Genomic DNA, 18,936 nt, shown 5'->3' with positions numbered 1-18,936 from the left:
GTCCATCTATGGACTTCTTGACTTTTTTATGTTTTTGTTTTTGCTTTTATAATAGTTTTTAACTTTTAATGACAAGTCCCCCTCTAATGTTTTATGAATTTCCTTTTTAAATATTTATATGACTAATATTCTCATTTAATCGATAAGAAAATGAGAGTAGATTTTAAGGAAATTTTTTTTTAAGATCTCTCATATTAAGATTTTATACTATAAAGGATATGAAATATTTTCATAATAGTTGCAGTCCCTCAAATTTCGATCCTCAAATTTCGATCCAGAGAAATTTCAAAGCAGAGAAATTTCAATTCAAAGAAATTTCAAACCAGAGAAATTTGTTTCGAAACACAGAGAAATTTGTCTGAAATTTCTTTGGTTTGAAATTTCTCTAGTTTGCTCATAAATTTCTCTATATTTTGACCAATTTTGTCTGATTTGCTCATAATTTTCTTTATATTCTGAGCAAATCAAAGAAAATTGAGCTACTCATAAACTAATTTTTCTATAATTTTTACAAGAAAACGCCATGCTAAGTTCATCAAATAACTTAAAATACAAAATCTAATTACAGTTTAAAAAACAGCAAACACTACGGGTGTATTTGGTAACGTTTACGTTTTCAGCTTATATTTATAAAAATTTTATAAACTGATTTTTGTTTAATTTTTGTTTATTTTTTAAAAAATATAAACTACAAACGCGTTTGGTAATAATTGACAAAATGTTTAAAAAAATTTAAAAATATAAAAAAGAGTGAGAAATGGCAAGTGGCGGCGGAAGACGGTGGTGGAAAATGGTGGCGGGTGGGTGGTGGTGGTGGTGGTGGTGGTGGGTGGGTGGGTGGGTGGGTGACAATGGCAGGTAGTGAGTAATAGCGAGTGGGTAGTGGTGGTAGTGGTGGTGGGTGGTGGTGGCAGGTGGGTGGCGGATGACGAGTGGTGGTGGCGGGTGGTGGTAGTGGGTGGGTGGGTGACGGTGGCGGGTGGTGGGTGGTAGCGAGTGGGTGGTGGTGGTGGTGGTGGTGGCAGTGATGGTGGCGGGTGGCGGGTAGCGAGTGGTGGTGGCAGTGGCAGGTGGGTGGCGGATGGCGAGTGGTGGTGGCGGGTAAGTGGCGGGTGGTGGTAGTGGGCGGGTGGGTGGGTGACGGTGGCGGGTGGTGGGTGGTAGTGAGTGGGTGGTGGTGGTGATGGTAGCGGGTAGCAGGTGGTGGTGGCGGTGGTGGCAGTGGCGGCAGTGGCAGGTGGGTGGCGGATGGCGGATCGCGGGTGGTGGGTGACGGTGGCGATTAGGTAGGTGACGGTGGCGGGTGGTAGGTGGTAGCGAGTGAGTAATGGTGGATGGTTGGTGGTGGTGGGTAGTGGGTAGCGGATGGGTAGTGGGTGATGGTAGTGATGGTGGTGGTGGTGGTGGTGGTGGTGGTGGTAGTGGGTGGTGGTAGTGGGTGGTGGGTGGTGGTGGGTGGCTGGTAGTGGATGGTGGTGGCAGGTGAGTGGTGAGTGGTGGTGGCAAGTAGGTGGCGGAGATGGTAGTGGCGGGTGGATGGCAGGTAGGTGGCGGTGGTGGCGGCGGCGACGGCGAGAGGTGGGTAGTGGGTGGGTGGTGGTGGCAGGTGGGTGGTGAGTGGTGGTGGCAAGTGGGGGGTAGGTGGTGGGTGGTGGGTGGTGGTGGCGAAAGACGGTGGTAGAAAATGGTGACGAGTGGTGGCTAGTGTTGGGTAGTAAAAAAAAAAAATTCAAAATGGAAACACATTTTTTGTGTTTTCATTTTTTGGCCCAATTTATAAACTGAGACCACTGATTTATAAATCAAAAATTTTATCAAATAAGTTTTTATTTGAGTTTTTAAAATTTTTGTAAATATAAACAGAAAACTGAAAACGTAAGTGTTACCAAACTACACCTATACATCCCAAAAGATCAAAAATAAAATTAGAAATTAGAAATTCAATGAAAATCAAACAAGCAACATAAATTAATGGAAGCTTAATGTGGGCAGGAAAAATTTAAATGCCAGAGAAAATTTGAGAGATAATCAAAGAGACAACTAGCCAGAGAAAATCAAACAAGACATAGAGAGAAAGGGAGCCCAATGTGTTTAGAGAAAATTAATCTAAAGGGGATATCTTACTGCCAGAGAAAATTCATCTCAAAGGAAAAATTACATACAATGAGACAATTAATTAGTGAAAATCAATCAAGTAACCTAAATTAGTGAGAGTTTAATGTTTTCAAGGAAAATTTAAATACTAGAGAAAATTCACTTTAAGGAACAATTAACTAGTGAAAATCAAACAAATAGCACAAATTAATGGAAGCTTAATGTGGTCATGAAAAATTAAAATGCCAGAGAAAATTAGACAGAAAATCAAAGAGACACCTAGCCATAGAAAATCAAGTAAGGCACATAGAGTAAATAAATCCAATGTGTTTAGAGAAAATTATAATGTTAAAGAAAATTCATCTCAAGAGGAAAATTACACACAAGGAGGCAACTAACTAGTGAAAATCAAATAAGCAACATAATTTGATGGGTCAAGGAAAATTCAGATGCCAGAGAAAATTAATCAAAATTTTGGCCCAAACTCAGAGAAATTTCACCCGACTTAGAGAAATTCAGAAAAATTTCTTTAATTTTCTTTGTGTTTTGGAAATTTCTCCGTGTATTATACAGAGAAGAGAGAGAAGAAAAAAAATAGAACAGTTTCTTGTCAACCCTTTAATTCTTCAATCTATAAGGAAAGTAATTCAACAAGTGATGCAAATATGTGTCTTACAAATATATATATTGTCAGTATAGAAAATAGGGACATGGTCACTAATATATTTGTCATTCAATTTTATATTCATTTTTAAGTAGTAGAGTCAACAAAGAATATACACCCAGACAACTATGGAAGCTTGAGGATGTCGAATTGTAGAAGAAAAGGCAAATAACAGAGATATCATCCACTGCCACACCTAGTTTCTTACGTTTCTAAGCACAAACCACGTATTAGACTAATCTTTTAGTCAATTCTTCCTAAAACACCACCATAAACATCAATCATTCTTATATATATATATATATAGAGAGAGAGAGAGAGAGAGCCCTAATCAAAGATTTGCAGTGTGGACCAAAACACATAGATATATATATATAGAGAGAGAGAGAGAGAGAGAATATAGAGATAGAAGAGAGAAAAGAGACAGAAGAGGGAGGAATAAAGATTTGGTATATGTATAGACATATATATATATATATAGAGAGAGAGAGAGAGAGAGGGGGGGGAGAGGGAGAGAGGGTGTGATATATGGGTGTCGATGAGGGACTTCAGGCTAAAACAAAAAAAATATTGTAGACCTCTCTCATTACTAAAAGTTGGAAAGGGATGCTAATTTTCGCTAGATTTTATCACAAATAGGACCTACAAAAAGCCATCAGATTAGCTTTTAAATTTTTTCCTATCATATATGTTACTTTTAAGTTTTTGAGTTGTTTTGGATATGACTTATAAGTTAATTTTTTTGTTTATTATAAAAAGAAGTGCAAAAAATAAAGAAGTGATATGATAGAAATAAGCCAATAAGCAACTTATTTCTTGTGCTCCCATAGGAGCTCTTAGTTTTAATTGTATTAATTTTATTTTTTAATTTTTCATATTATGTCAATTTAGTCTAATTAATAATACTTCTTCAGAAAATTTGACTAAAACTGTATGGCAAAATAGTCCATTAAATTCTTCAAATTTATTGAGAGATTATTGCTTAATTTCAAATAGTCCATCTCCCTTTTTAAGAGTCATTTTGTTCTTAATTTCTGTCTAAATTTTGAACTGCTGTTACCAATTTGACTAAATAAATACATTGTGAAAAGTTAAAAGGTAAAATTCATACACTTAAAACTATAATAATCAAATTTACATAAGATAAAAATTACAATAACCAAAATATAATTTATCCAATAACATAAAATAGATGTATATAACAAACTATATTTTCCATTTTTATTTTGTTTCTACTCTGTCCAACCTTATTGTTTGGGCTTCTTTTACTTAAAATCCAATTTATTGATTAAAAAGTTATTAAATTAGTCAAAAAGTCAACAATACATACTAAAAAGTCAAAAATTCTCTTTTCTCTCTACTTTTTGTACATCTTTTCGTAAAAAGTCAAAAAGTCATTCCAAATATACTAATTTTTTTTAGCTCATATTTTAACCAAATAATCAAAAAATTACTAAATTAACCTGTTCCCAAACGAGCCCTAAAAATACTCAATTTGTTAAAAAAGTGTCTAACTAAAAAGCTCACTTTACAATAAAAAGTTATTAAAAAAAAATATGCACGACAGATTAACTTTTTTAGCATTAACTTTTTTTTTTTTTTTTTATAGATTTATTTATAACTAATAAGCTAACTTTTATTTATGACTAATAAGCTAACTTTTAGGGTCATCATATGGTGTGTACCATATGCAACACAAATATCATAATTAAATATTTTTAAATCATTATTAAAAAAAAAGAACCATGACAAAAATCACACAAAGTATAATTAAAGATTTTTTTTAATCATAATTATACTAAAATAATAATTATAATAGCCCATAATATTTACAATGAGTCATAATTAAATATTACAAATGTCATAATTAGAACATATGATAGAGAGTGTGTATCATAAAATTTATCTTTTTAACACCTATTCCATAAAAATAAAATAAAAACATAGGCTACCTGTTTGGGAACAACTTTTTTTTTTTTATTACTAAAATAGTTAATAAAAACAAAAAAGATTAGAATAATCAATAAAACAAAATATCACTTCCTATACATCAATTAATCACTTTTTTTTTTCTTTTCTCATAACCATCTATTCAACTATAAAAAATTTATAAATCATCTCAAACATCTGAAACATAATTTTTTTATCTAATAAAATAATAAAAAAATTAAAATAAGCAAGTTCTCGAACGAGGCCTAAGATTAAACACAAACCAAATCAAAGTCTCCTCCCTGCATGACCAAAGCCCAAGAAGTAAAAGCTATGACCTGGCCCAAGTGGTTGCATTGACTAAGTTAGGTTTGTCCAAATCAGGATTAGCTTCATTTGGAGATTATGTTTTTAGTCAAAAAGTCATTATAAATTGTCATATTATTTTTTTTATTTTTTGCCGATCTTTTTATAAAAAGTTAAAAAATTACTAAAATAATTTATTTCCAAATGAGACTCTACACTTTAATTCATACATTTTCCATTTCTAAACTTCAAATCAAATTACATTGCGACCATTATAGGAGTTGCCATCAGCTGGACATTTGGTAAATGCCCCATGTAAGAGTATGATATCTTTATGGGAAAATAAAAAAGATAAAATTATATATCAATGTAATTTCAAAAAAAATAATTACAAATCAATGGTAAATTTTAAGAATATTAATATTTAAAATCATAAGATTTTCAACGTATTTGTAATTAAATTTTTTTAAATGCACTGAATTGTAATTCTATCAATAAAAATTGGCATTGTTTTGACACAATAGATTATTGATAGCTTCTAAATGTATTCAAATTATTTGTTTAAGCACCTCGTTTTTTTCAGACACCTACATAAAAAAATTAAAGTTCATACTTTTTCTTTGAACATCCACTTTAATTCCAAAAAGGTCCCCATTTTAAATTTAACATACCACTATTGCCCACCATCATCATTGCCACCCATTATTTACCATTATCACCCTCTCTTCCCCCATCCCCTAATGCCCCCGCAGCCCTTCAAACATCGTCAATTTGCCATTATCTGAAAGTGATTTTGTATGATTTTACTGGATTCCTTTGTTATTGTAAAAAAAAAAAAAAAAAATTATTTAGGCCTTGTTTAGTAAATGACTTTTTTGGCCAAAAAAGTCAAAAAAATTATTAAAAAAATTAAAAAACCAACAACTCATACCAAAAAGTCAAAGATTCTATTTTCTTTCTACTTTTTACATATCTTTTCGTAAAAAGTTAAAAAATCATCCCAAACATATTAGTTTTTTTTACATCACATTTTATTTAAAAAGTCAAAAAGTTACTAAGTGCCATTTTGGGAACATAGTAAAAAGCCACGTTTTTGGACAAAATGTCCAAAAATGCAAGTGCCAAAAACGCCAGAAAATTGGTTTGGCATGTGCTAAAAACACAGGTGTAAAATTACAAATTAGGGCTTATGAAAAAAAAAAAAAAAAAAATTTCTTATGTTGGGTAAGGATATTTTGGTCATTTTAATTTGATTTGACACCATAAATAAATATTAAACTAAAAAATAAAAAGCCAACTTTTTACCAACTTTCCAAATCACTTTTCAAAAAGCTAAAAAGCTTAGAAAAAAGCCAAAAACTAATTTTTTACTAACTTTCCAAAATACCCCTAAAAAAAACTTGTTCCCAAACGTACAGTTGGTCAACAATAGAAGCCACCATGAAGCTTCCCGTACGCATCCGAAACATGTGCGATTTGGTGTCACTATTTACTCCTCTCCTCTCCTCAGAAACCTATAAAACAAGGGGCCAAAACAAAAACATTACAAATACTTGGGGCTAAATTGCAATTTTTTAGCAAATTCAAGGGCCAGAATGTAAATTTCAAAAATTACTGATGACATAGTACCTTGCTGATGTGGCACAAAATATTCCACAGAATATTATGCAGTTATGTCAGAATGATGTCATGATGATGTCACATGGTATTCTGTAGTGATGTAACAATGATGTCATGATGATGTCATAGAATATTTAACAGAATATTCTATAGTGATGTCACAGAATATTTCACAAAATATTCTTCTTTGGCTCGGCTTGGCTCAGCTTCGCAACTCGGGTCGGCTCGGTTGGCTCGGCTCGATCCGTCTTCTCGGCTTGGATGTTGACTTTTCAAGCCAACTTTGACCTGCGATTGGGAGAGCTTTCGGTGTTCGTTTGAGGTGAATTTTTTTTCTTTTCAAATTGCTCTACTTGATGAGAGCTATGCAATGGTGTATTCAAAAGTTGGTTTTGGCAACATCGAAATATGGTAGAGTTTTGAAACAAAGATGAGGAAGCTCTGTTTTGTACAACGATGTTCTGATACCAATTGTTTGTTGTGCCAGAGGGCTTCATATATGAATACACAAGACAAACTCAAGAGATTTATGTGGTTGGGCGATTGCCTACTCCACAAAGACAACTTGATTTCACTAAATTTGGAGAAAATTTACAACCACTCAATTCCTCACTACTCTCTACAATTTCATGTTTGTCATACCAAATATAATAACTTACCAATTTATTTATAAGTTTCTTCCGAAGGTGAGAGACGAAAGCGGTGATGCCAAAAATCACCATCTCACCGGAAGCTTCACCATAGTTTCTATTGTTAACCTTCAAAGGTTGAACTCAAGATGATGTTTTCTTACAGCAGTTTCTGGAGATTCTAGGATCCATCTTGAACCTTCAAGTCCTCTTCAGAGAAGAGAAATCATTCTTCTATTCTTTTTCTTCTTTTTTAATGGAGAAGTTGAGACAATTCTTCACAATTCTCCACATTGGCAAAAATTCTCCAATACATAAATTTGAACAAAACACCACCTTAACGAGATACCATAAATAGATAAATAACCAACTATGCGTGTGTTTCAAAGTGAACACACTCTAATACCCAAAACAAATTCTGCTGCACCAAACAAAACAAACAAGTGCTTTTCAAACAAATCAAAATGAAACAGCAAACCCAAAAGCTTGAGACTTATCAAGCCAATCCAAACTGCAGAACAAAACGAACTAGTTCTTCTAATTTTCTGCAACAAATCCAAATTCTAAAGACCAAAAGGTACCAACAAAGTTGTTATCATCAACTACAAATAACACCATGGTGAACAAACCGCTTGTACCAAATGTTGAGGAGACTAATCAAAAGAGGCTTCAAATTCTCCTTCTAAACAACTCCAAACAGTGGTACAAATTTGCTCTCACAAAACTCAATTCAAAGACAAGAGAGCCAAACAAAGGAGTTTAAGAAAAGTTGACATGTTAATGTAACAAGCTTTGACCAAATTTTGAAATATGAAGCACGCTTAAAAAACAAACCAAAACTTCAAAATTCATCAGCAGTCTTAATGAGTCGATTGAATCTCTAAATAACCTCCAAAATTAAGAGATTCTGGATTATTTAAAGCCTCTAAAGGCTTTACACCAAACGATCTATCTCTAATAAATACCAACGATCACAATACTTAAGCGGAAGCAAAACAAACGAAGCCATATGGAGTAGACGCATAAAATCAATAAGAATAAATAACGATTACAAGTCTCACAAAGTGATACAGTTACCACTGTACAAATTCTATCGGTTGGCCCTTCAAATTTGCTCTTCCAAATAATATCCAATTTTTTGTTAGATAGCCAAGTCTAATCTTAGAATTCCTTCACCTTTTTCAGGAGTTAAATTGAAAATTTTCAAATTTTCAGGGGCTAAAACAAAAAATTTAGAAATAATTGGGGCTAAATTGCGATTTTTTAAACAAATTCAGGGGCCATAACACAATTTCACCAACATTCAAGGGACATAATATAAATTTTAGAAATTACCAATGACATGGTACCTTGTTGACGTGGCACAGAATATTCCACAGAATATTTTGCAGTGATGTCAACGATAATGTCACAGGATATTCCACAATGATGTCACAGTGATGTCACGATGATGTCATAGAATATACTACAGTGATGTCACAGAATATTTCATAGAATATTCCTCTTTGGCTCGGCTTGGCTCAGCTTCACGGCTTGGCTCAGTTGGCTCGGCTTGGTCTGTTTTCTTGGCTCAGATATCGACTTTTCAGACCAATTTTGACCTGAGATTAGGAGAACTCCCGGTGTTCGTTTGAGGTGATTTTTTTTTTTTTTTTTTTTTTTTTCAAATTGCTCCTTTCGACAAGAGCTATGCAATGGTGTATTTAGAAGTTGGTTTCGGCAATTTTGAAATATGACAGACTTTTGAAACAAAGATGCAAAAGTTTTGTTTTGCACAACGATGCTTTGATACCAATTATTGTGCCAGAGGACCTTAGATATGAATACACTAGACAAACTTAAGAGATTTACATGGTTGGATAATTGCTTACTCCACAAAGACAACTTGATTTCACTATATTTGGAGAAAATTTACAATCACTCAATTCCTTACTACTCTTTACAATTTCATGTTTGGCATACCAAATACAATAACTTATCTATCTATTTATGGGTTTATTCTGAGGGTGAGAGACGAAAGCAATGACGTCAAAAATCATTGACTTACTGTCTCACAGGAAGCTTCATCGTAGTTTCCATTGTTGACCTTCAAAGGTTGAACTCAAGATGATGTTTCCTTACAACAACTTTTAGAAATTGTTGTGCTCAAAGACCCAGATATGAGTTAAGTTGTCGAAAAAAACAAATAATAATAATACACTCACAAACAAAGATGCACAAGAATAACAAAACAAATTCTAATTTACTCAAACGAATTCAGAATAAATACAAAATCTCACAAACAAATGCAAAGGAGAGATAACCTCTCCTAACTCACAATCTTTCTTAAATTCAAATATTTTCTATCTTGGCGTACCAAATACAATAACTTACCTATCTATGTATAGGTTTCTTCTGAGGGTGAGAGACAGAAGCGGTGACGCAAAAAATCACCGACTTACTGTCTCGTGGAAAACTTCACTATAGCTTCCATTGTTGACCTTCAAAGGTTGAACTCAAGATGATGTTTCCTTACCACAGCTTCTGGAGATTCTAAGATCTATCTTGAACCTTCAAGTCCTCTTTAGAGAAGAGAAATCATTCTTTTATTTCTCTTCTTCTTTCTTAATGGAGAAATTGAAACAATTCTTCACAATACCTTGGCGAAAATTCTCCAATACATAAATTTGAGCAAAACTCCACCTTAGTGAGATACCATAAACAGATAAACAACCAGCCATGCATATGTTTCAAAGAGAACACACTCTAATGCCCAAAACAAATTCTGCTACACCAAACAAAACAAACGAGCGCTCTTCAAACGAATCAAAATGAAACATCAGACTCAAAAGGTCAGGACATATCAAGCCAATCCAAATTGTAGAACAAAACGAGCTAGTTCTTCTAATTTTCTGCAACAAATCCAAATTCCAAAGACAAAAGGCGCCAACAAGTTGTCATCGACAACTACAAATAAAACCATGGTGAACAAACCACTTGTACCAAATGTTGAGGAGACTAATCAAAAGAGGCTTCAAATTCTCCTTTTTAATAAATTTTGCTCTGTTCTTTCTTTGTTTTGCAGATTTTCTGCAATTTCAAGTTACCTTGGCTTTAATACCACGTTGGGAAATTTAAATTTCACTTGATGATATGTAGGAATATAATCCTAATGATTTATTTTGAGAATATAAATGGAATAACAAACTATTTTATTTATTTGAACTATGGATACATGTAGTATCTCTAAGATTTATTTTTCTTTCTTTTATCTATCTCATCATCTAAAACAATAACACACATCATCTATCGATAGATTTCTATTCAGGCGTGAATACCTAATGGCTGTGAGCTGTAACCACACACCAAATATAAACACTAAACAATACCAAATTCTTTTAGAATAATGGCAAGTTCAGGCATCGATTCACAGGGATAATTGTGAAATTAGACTAATTTAATCGCTAAATTCCTAAATTAATTTTGATTAAAAAGATTGAGAGATTTTATGACTAAAAAGGAATTAAATGAAATTGAGAAATTAAATTGACATTTAAACGCTTATAGTCTGAGAGATTGATTTTTGGGAAAAATCCTAGGGCAAAGAATTCACCACTAACCATATAAGCGAGATTGAACATTGGCCAATAATTGCAATCCGGTTTGAAATATCCAATATTTCACAACTACAAGTTTGAAATATTGATCAAGAGGATTGTTGTATTCAACGTACAGGCACGAATCATCCCGAGTAGCACGAGGCGTTTGCTCTAAACTACGGTAGCAACACAACCCGTCTCTCGTAGCATGACTCGTCTCGTACTTTAAATACAAACACAAAGAAAACTAATGTATGGAAAGCATTAAACAATCACAGAGAGTAAAATACTTGAAGAGATGAAAAGAACAATTATTATAAACTTCTAAAACATCCATACATGTGTTCAAACCGTTTCACAATTAAAACCTAAGAAAAATCCCTTTTACATGGCTAGGGTTTCATCAAAACCCTAGAAAAGAATAGCTTAGCCACTCATGGAGGAGTGAGAAGAGGTGGAAGAGATGGAAGCCCCCATGGAAGTTGTCCTTGAAGCTTGAGGTAAAATCACTTTCTCTAAACCCTAGCCTCCCTTTTTATGTTTTTCATATTTGATTCATAGTGAAATTCTCCTTTTTCTTTTTCATGCTTCTGGGTTCTTCTTCTTTCTCCTTCAATCTATTTCAAACTTCTTGTCATGACCCAACCCCAATGCTTGGGCTGGATTCGCAACTAGCTAAATTCTAAAGTTATTAAGGTTTAATTAGGTTAAACAAATTAAATAATGCATCAAAATAAAGCTAAAATAAAAAACATGCATATAGATGTCTAAGGCGTACATGAGAACTTTTATTGATATAACACGAGTTAGTTAATAATTACAAGTAAACACCAGCAAAAAGAGAGAGGGAAAAAAAAAACACGATATTCATCTCAAGTCTGGGTCTCGATTAAAGGGGTAAAACAATTCAAGTTTGGGTCTCGGTTAAAGGGGTAAAACAATTCTTCCTCAGGTTTCTCCACTTGAAAAAGGGTTTAACAGCCATAAGCACATGGCAGAGTGAAGAAAATTATACTAAGAGCATAATGGTACACAAATCACCATGGATAATTATTTAGGCTAAATAATAAATAGTTTGGTTTGAATAAATCAATTATTTTAAATAACAGACATATAATACAAAAGTCATATAAACAAAATGACCATAATCACGGTACATAATAGAACAGAGGGTCCATGGATCCATGATAGATAGAAGGTCACAAAGTGACTAATAAGAGAGCTAATGGTTATTTAAGTCTCCCAAGGCGTGTGACCGTCAGAGGGTCACTAAAGTGACTAATTAGTGGGCAAAGGGTTATTTAAGTACCCCAGGGCATGTGACTTCCTTGATGGTACTTACAAAATAATTATTCAAAAACACATTTAATAAATCGTTATATCCATGGGTTTCTATTTTTAAGCGAATATGATTAATAAAATAAATAACATAATTGTGATGCTTATTTAATTTAGAAAGCATGATTTACATAAAATAATTCATAAAAAATAAAACAATTTTATGGTTACTCAAGGTATAATATGACTCACCTTAATACCAATTCATACTTTTTCTCTAAGTTTTCTTAATCTCCCGAGTCTTTCTTCTTTTACTACCTATTCTGTTGAGTCCTGTGCTACCTACTAATCCCCTTTTATACTTAGGTTCGGAAGGTGACACAACACTTTAATCAAGTGTTGATTCACTAATCTACACCTTAGCTTCCACAGGTGGCATCAACAATATTCTCCAGCCACTTGCCTACGTTTCATTATAATTCCCTCTTGGCCCAACTATTTGTATTAATTTCATGGTTGTTTTGATTTGGCCCCAAACAATATATTAATCACATTTTTGGTAAATCAATGCCTCTTAATTCCAATTAGATTAGATTTTAGCACATATAACCATGAAATGAATATATTACTATTATTTATTATTTATTTTTATTTTTATTCTTCTTATTTTTATTTTTATTTTTATTTTATTATTATTTTTAATTTGGTATTAATGTGGTGTTAAAATGAATTAAGCATTTAGGGTGTCACACTTCTGGATCTTGTTGAGTTGGGTTCGTATTTTTCAACATTCCCCATCAAACCCAATTTGGTGGGTTTCTTCATTCTTTCAATAGTTGCAAGCATTATAGCTTTCTCTTTTGCTATGAGGATCTTTACTCTTGTTCTCAAGTGTTTGTATACCATATATTTGATTCTTTTCTTGCACTAGTGGTAGACCTTCAGTGTTGCATTTTTAGTTGTTTTCTAGTATGAGTATTGTTGTCATGACCCAAACCCGGTACCTAAAGGTTTGGCGTCACAACAAGACAATATAAATAAAATAATTCTAAAATTTCTGTAGTAGTAGCACAGACGGATAATTTAAATAAATTAAAATAAAATAAATGGGTACCAAAAAGTTTATTGAAAAGGAAAATAGTCATTTGGGCTTTATTTTATTACAAGAGTCTAATTAGAATTACAGATAGTAAATAAATAAAAAAGACACTGCGATCTATTCCTAATCTCGATCCCGCTAAATCTCATCACTTGAAAGGGGATAACAACTATAAGTACATGACAGAGTGAGAAATATTATACAGTGAGTATGAGAGCAAATAAATCACCATGGATAATTGTTTAGGCCAAAATAGTGAACAATTCAGTTTAAATTATTTTAAACTATAAAATTTTAATTCAGAAGTTATATAAGCAAAATAATCATAGCCACGGTACAGAATAGAGGTCACCAAAGTGACAATCAGAACAGAGGTCAATGGATTTATGACAAACAGAGGGCCACAAGGTGACTAATCAGAAGCCAATGATTTATTTAAGTCCCCCAAGGCATGAGACTTCCGTGGTGGTACGTATAGAAACTAAGTGTTTACAAAATTATCGTCAAATAATTTCTAAAATTTAAACAAACATATCCATGGGTTCAATTTAAGCAAATAGAGTTCATAAAATGATCAATCGAATCGAAATATTAATATAATTTATAAAACACAAATTGCATAAAATAAATTATGGTAACTCAAAACATATGTAAAATATATGATGGTGACTCAAGGTATAATATAACTCATCTTGATGTTAATTCCTATTATTTATCCCACTCGATTCTCCGAGTTGCACTTTGTGCTTTTACTTTCTTTCCTATTTGTTTTTTCTACTGCCTTGCTCCTACGTTTTTCACCTTTCCCCTTTTTATACTTGGCTCACATACTTGCTCAACAAAGCAAAATTCTCCCCTACTCAATTACTATACAGGTGTCACAAATCAATGCTCTCAGGTGGCATTTTTTAAGTGCCTTAAATCCTACATTCTCTACACTTGGTTTAACCAACGGGTTATACACCTTTGTTGTGCCCCCCTGTAAGTTTTATTGAGTAACTACACTTTGGCCTAATAAGTATATATTATATACTATCTGTTGATAAATCTCAATGATCCCCGTATTTTAGCACATATATGTTTATAGTTGCTTTGAATTAGCCCATAACAATATATTAACCATCTTGTTATGTTTTGGTAGCAACCATGCTTTAGATTTCATTTTTATTTTATTTATTTATTTATTTTTATTAAATTAATTAAACAATTGGGGTGTCACAATTGCACTAGACTTTCTTCATTCTTAGACATTCCATGAATGTTTTATCTTGATGACTTTTTTACTTTGCCTTCTGTTGAGATTCTTCAATTCCTTTAGGTTCATTGCCTGTGAAGAGGCAAAATAAATCAAAATCTTTATCCACGCGTCTGGTTATGTCATAGATATCTTGGATTGGCCTTGTCTTGATATTTCTTGGTGATGATTCTTCACTTGAAATGATACTTGTCCCCTCTTGCGGTGAGTGTGGGGTCATTATAGTCTCTAGGTTCGGTGACTCTTTTTCTTGGCTGTCATCTAACATCTGAGCATTTGATTGAAAATCCCAGTTTGATTCTTTGTCAAACTCAGCATCTATTTGAATACCTTTTAGAAGTTCCACTGCTTTCATTCTTGCTTCATCAACCGCTTGGGTTTGCATTTGTCCATCATGAAGTTTGATTAGACTTGTTATATTTTCTTTGGATCTTCTTGATTCTTCAGCAATCAGTGTAATTTTGTTAACACCTTTTTTATCGTGCTCTTCTTTTGCCAATTCTTTTATCATATTGGCCTCTTGATCTTTTTCTTCAATATCTTTCGTATTTTCATTCTCTTGTGCAACTTTGGTGGAATCACACCTTCATATTCTTCCCACTTGAATTCATCTTTTTTAATGCATTTGACCTAATATTCTGTGGGTAGGACTTTTCCTGCATGTTTGATGACAATGTCGTCAATTGATTTCCAAACTTGTTGCGAGCATTTGGAATCTTCAATATGCTTCCAAATCTCTAAATGTATTGACCTTGTCAATAGTTGAAGAAGAACCCAGAAGCATGAAGAAGAAGAAGAAAAAGAAGGAGAAGCTTCATGGAAGCCCTCTATTGTTGACCGTCAAAAGCTTCACCATGAAGCAAATATAAAAAACATGGAAATTGAGCTAGTTGCAACTCATAGCCATCAGGTGTTCATACTTGGGCTTACATCTATAAATAGATTGTATTTGTTATTGTTTTATATGATGAGATAGAAAAATAAATCGCAGAGATGCTACTTGTATCCAACAATTCAAGAAATAAAATAGTTTGTTTTTTTATTCTCAAAGGGATCTTATTCCCATATCTCATCAAGTGAAATTTAATTTTTCCATAAGTGGTATCAGAGCTAAAGTAGCCTGAAATTGCAGAAAATCTACAAAACAGATGAAGAACAGAGCAAAATTTGAATTTTGTCCAGAAATCAAAGTTCTCACAATCCATTTTTGAGCATACCAAATTTAAGTACTCGTCAAGAGGATTCCAACGACGCAAAAATCAAGCAAAATGGAGCTAAAATGAAGCCATATGAAGTAGATGCACAAAATCAACAAGAATAAATAACGATCACAAGTCTCACAAAGTGATGCAGTTACCACTATACAAATTCTATCGGGCGACCCTTTCAATTTGCTCTTCCAAATAATATCCAATTTTTTGTTAGATAGCCATGTTTAATTTTGGAATTCTTCCACCATTTTCAGTGGTCATATTGAAAATTTTCAAATTTTCAGGGCTAACTAAATATTCTAGAATTTCAAAGGCCAAAACAAAAAAATTCAGAAATAACTGGGGCTAAATTGTGAATTTTTAACAAATTTAGGGGCCATAACACAATTTCACCATCATTCAGGAGTCAGAATGCAAATTTCAAAAATTACTGATGACGTAGTACTTTGCTGACGTGGCTCAAAATATTCCACAGAATAGTGATGTCACAGTGATGTCACGATGATGTCACATGATATTTCACAGTGATGTCATAGAATATTCCATAGAATATTCTTCTTCCGCTCGGCTCGACTTCGCAACTCGGCTTGCCTCGATTGGCTCGGCTTGATCTGTCTTCTCGGCTCGGATGCTAACTTTTTAGGCCAACTTTGACCCACAATTGGGAGAGCTTTTGGTGTTCATTTGAGGTAATTTTTTTTTTTCTTCAAATTGCTCTACTTAATGAAAGCTACGAAATGGTATATTTAGAAGCTGGCTTTGAATTGAAGTTCTTTGTTGGCAACAATTAGTATTAGAGCATCGTTATGCAAAATAGAGCTTCTGCATCTATATTTCAAAACTCCGCTAGATTTTGAAGTTGCCAAAACCTTCTGAATACACCATTGCGTAGCACTCGTTGAGTAGAGCAATTCGAAAAAAAAAAAAAAATTCACCTCAAATAAACACCAGAAGCTCTTCTAATTGTCGATAAAAGTTGGCCTGAAAAGTCAACATCCAAGCTGAGAAGACGGACTGAGCCAAGCCAACCAAGCTAAGCCAAGGCCGAGCCGAGTTGAAGAAGAATATTCTGTGAAACATTTTTTGACATCACTGTGAAATATTCTGTGACATCATCGTGACATCATAGTGGAATATCCTGTGACATCACTGTTTTGGTATTAGAGCTTGTTTTCTGGTAGATTGCCAAAAAATTTGTTTTGGCAGAATTTTCTCAAATTTTGAATACTTGAAGTACTAAGTCCTGAAGTAGATTGCCACAAGATCTTTTTCATTCTAAGCTTTGATACCAATTGTCGTGCTCAATGACTCAGATATGAGGTAAGTTGCCAATAAATAAATAATAATAATACACTTACAAATAAAGATACACAAGAATAACAAAATAAATTCTAATTCACTCAAACAAATTCAAAATAAATAAAATTCTCACGAACAAATACAAAAAGGAAAGGTAACCTCTCCTAACTCACAATCTCTCTCAAATTCAAATTTTTTCTATCTTGTCATACCAAATACAATAACTTACCTATCTATTTTTGGGTTTCTTCTGAGGGTGAGAGACGGAAGTAGTAACACCAAAAATCACCGACTCACCGTCTCACGGAAAGCTTCACCGTAGCTTCCATTGTTGACCTTCAAAGGTTAAACTTAAGATGATGTTTCTTTACAGTAGCTTCTGGAGATTCTAGGATCCATCTTGAACCTTCAAGTCCTCTTCAGAGAAAAGAAATCATTCTTCTATTTTTCTTCTTCTTTCTTAATGGAGAAGTTGAGACAATTCTTTACAATTCGCTACCTTGGTGAAAATTCTCCAATACATAAATTTGAACAAAACTCTACCTTAGTGAGATACCACAAACAGATAAACAACCATGTATGTGTTTCAAAGCGAACACACTTTAATGCCCAAAATAAATTCTGCTGCACCAAACAAAACAAACAAGCGCTCTTCAAACAAATCAAAACAAAACAGCAGACTCAAAAGCTCGAGACATATCAAGCCAATCCAAACAAACTACAGAACAAAACGAACTAGTTCTTCTAATTTTCTACAACAAATCCAAATTCCAAACTCCATCATGATGTCAAATTCCAAAATTTCAAAACACCAAAGTTGTACTAAGACCTGAAGTAGATTGCCACAAGATCTTCAAACTAAGCTCTGATCTTTTCCTCTGGCACAACAATCTATTTGTTGTGGCAATCTACTTTGTTTTGGCACAACTATAGTGTATTCAGAATTTGTTTTGCACAGATATATATGAGAGATCATAGACAATCTTACAGATAACAGTTATCAGATTAGGGACTAAAGTAATCCCAAAATGTCAATCACTGAAAGGAGCCGTAATGGTTGAAAGTAGGCTAAAGCATATACATTCATATGCACTAACATTATTGTTGTGCTCAAAGACCTAGATATGAGGCAAATTGCCGAAAATAAATAAATAATAATAATACACTCACAAACAAAGATGCACAAGAATAACAAAATAAATTCTAATTCACTAAAAGGAATTCAAAATATATACAAAATCTCACAAACAAATACAAAGGAGAGATAACCTCTCCTAACTCACAATTTCTCTTAAATTCAAATATTTTCTATCTTGGCATACCAAATACAATAACTTACTTATTTAGTTATAGGTTTCTTCTGAGGGTGAGAGACGGAAGCGGTGACACCAAAAATCACTGATTCACCGTCTCATGAGAAGCTTCATCGTAGATTCCATTGTTGACCTTCAAAGGTTGAACTCGAGATGATATTTCCTTATAGCAGTTTCTGGAGATTATAAGATCAATCTTGAACCTTAAAGTACTCTTTAGAGAAGAGAAACCATTCTTCTATTTTTCTTATTCTTCCTTAATGGAGAAGTTGAGACAATTTTTCACAATTATCTATCTTGGCGAAAATTCTCCAATACATAAATTTGAACAAAATTTCACCTTAGCAAGATACCATAAATAGATAAACAACCAACCGTGCATGTGTTTTAAAGCGAACACACTCTAATACCAGAAACAAATTCTGCTGCATCAAACAAAACAAACAAGAGTTCTTCAAACAAATGAAAACAAAACAGCAGACTTAGAAGCTCGAGATATATTGATTGGAGCCTAAATGTTACACATTTAACTCGCTAAATACATTTTATTAATCCATTAATTTGTATTATTTTATAATTTTGTATACTTTTGTGTGTTTTTATATATTTTGAGTGTTTATTCCTTTATTATTGTAAATAATATATTTTAAATATTTTATAT

This window comes from Camellia sinensis, chromosome 8, assembly GCF_055761805.1.
Source record: "Camellia sinensis isolate YWXY chromosome 8, ASM5576180v1, whole genome shotgun sequence".
NCBI lineage: Eukaryota > Viridiplantae > Streptophyta > Magnoliopsida > Ericales > Theaceae > Camellia > Camellia sinensis.
Note: the sequence above shows the minus strand (reverse complement) of the source record.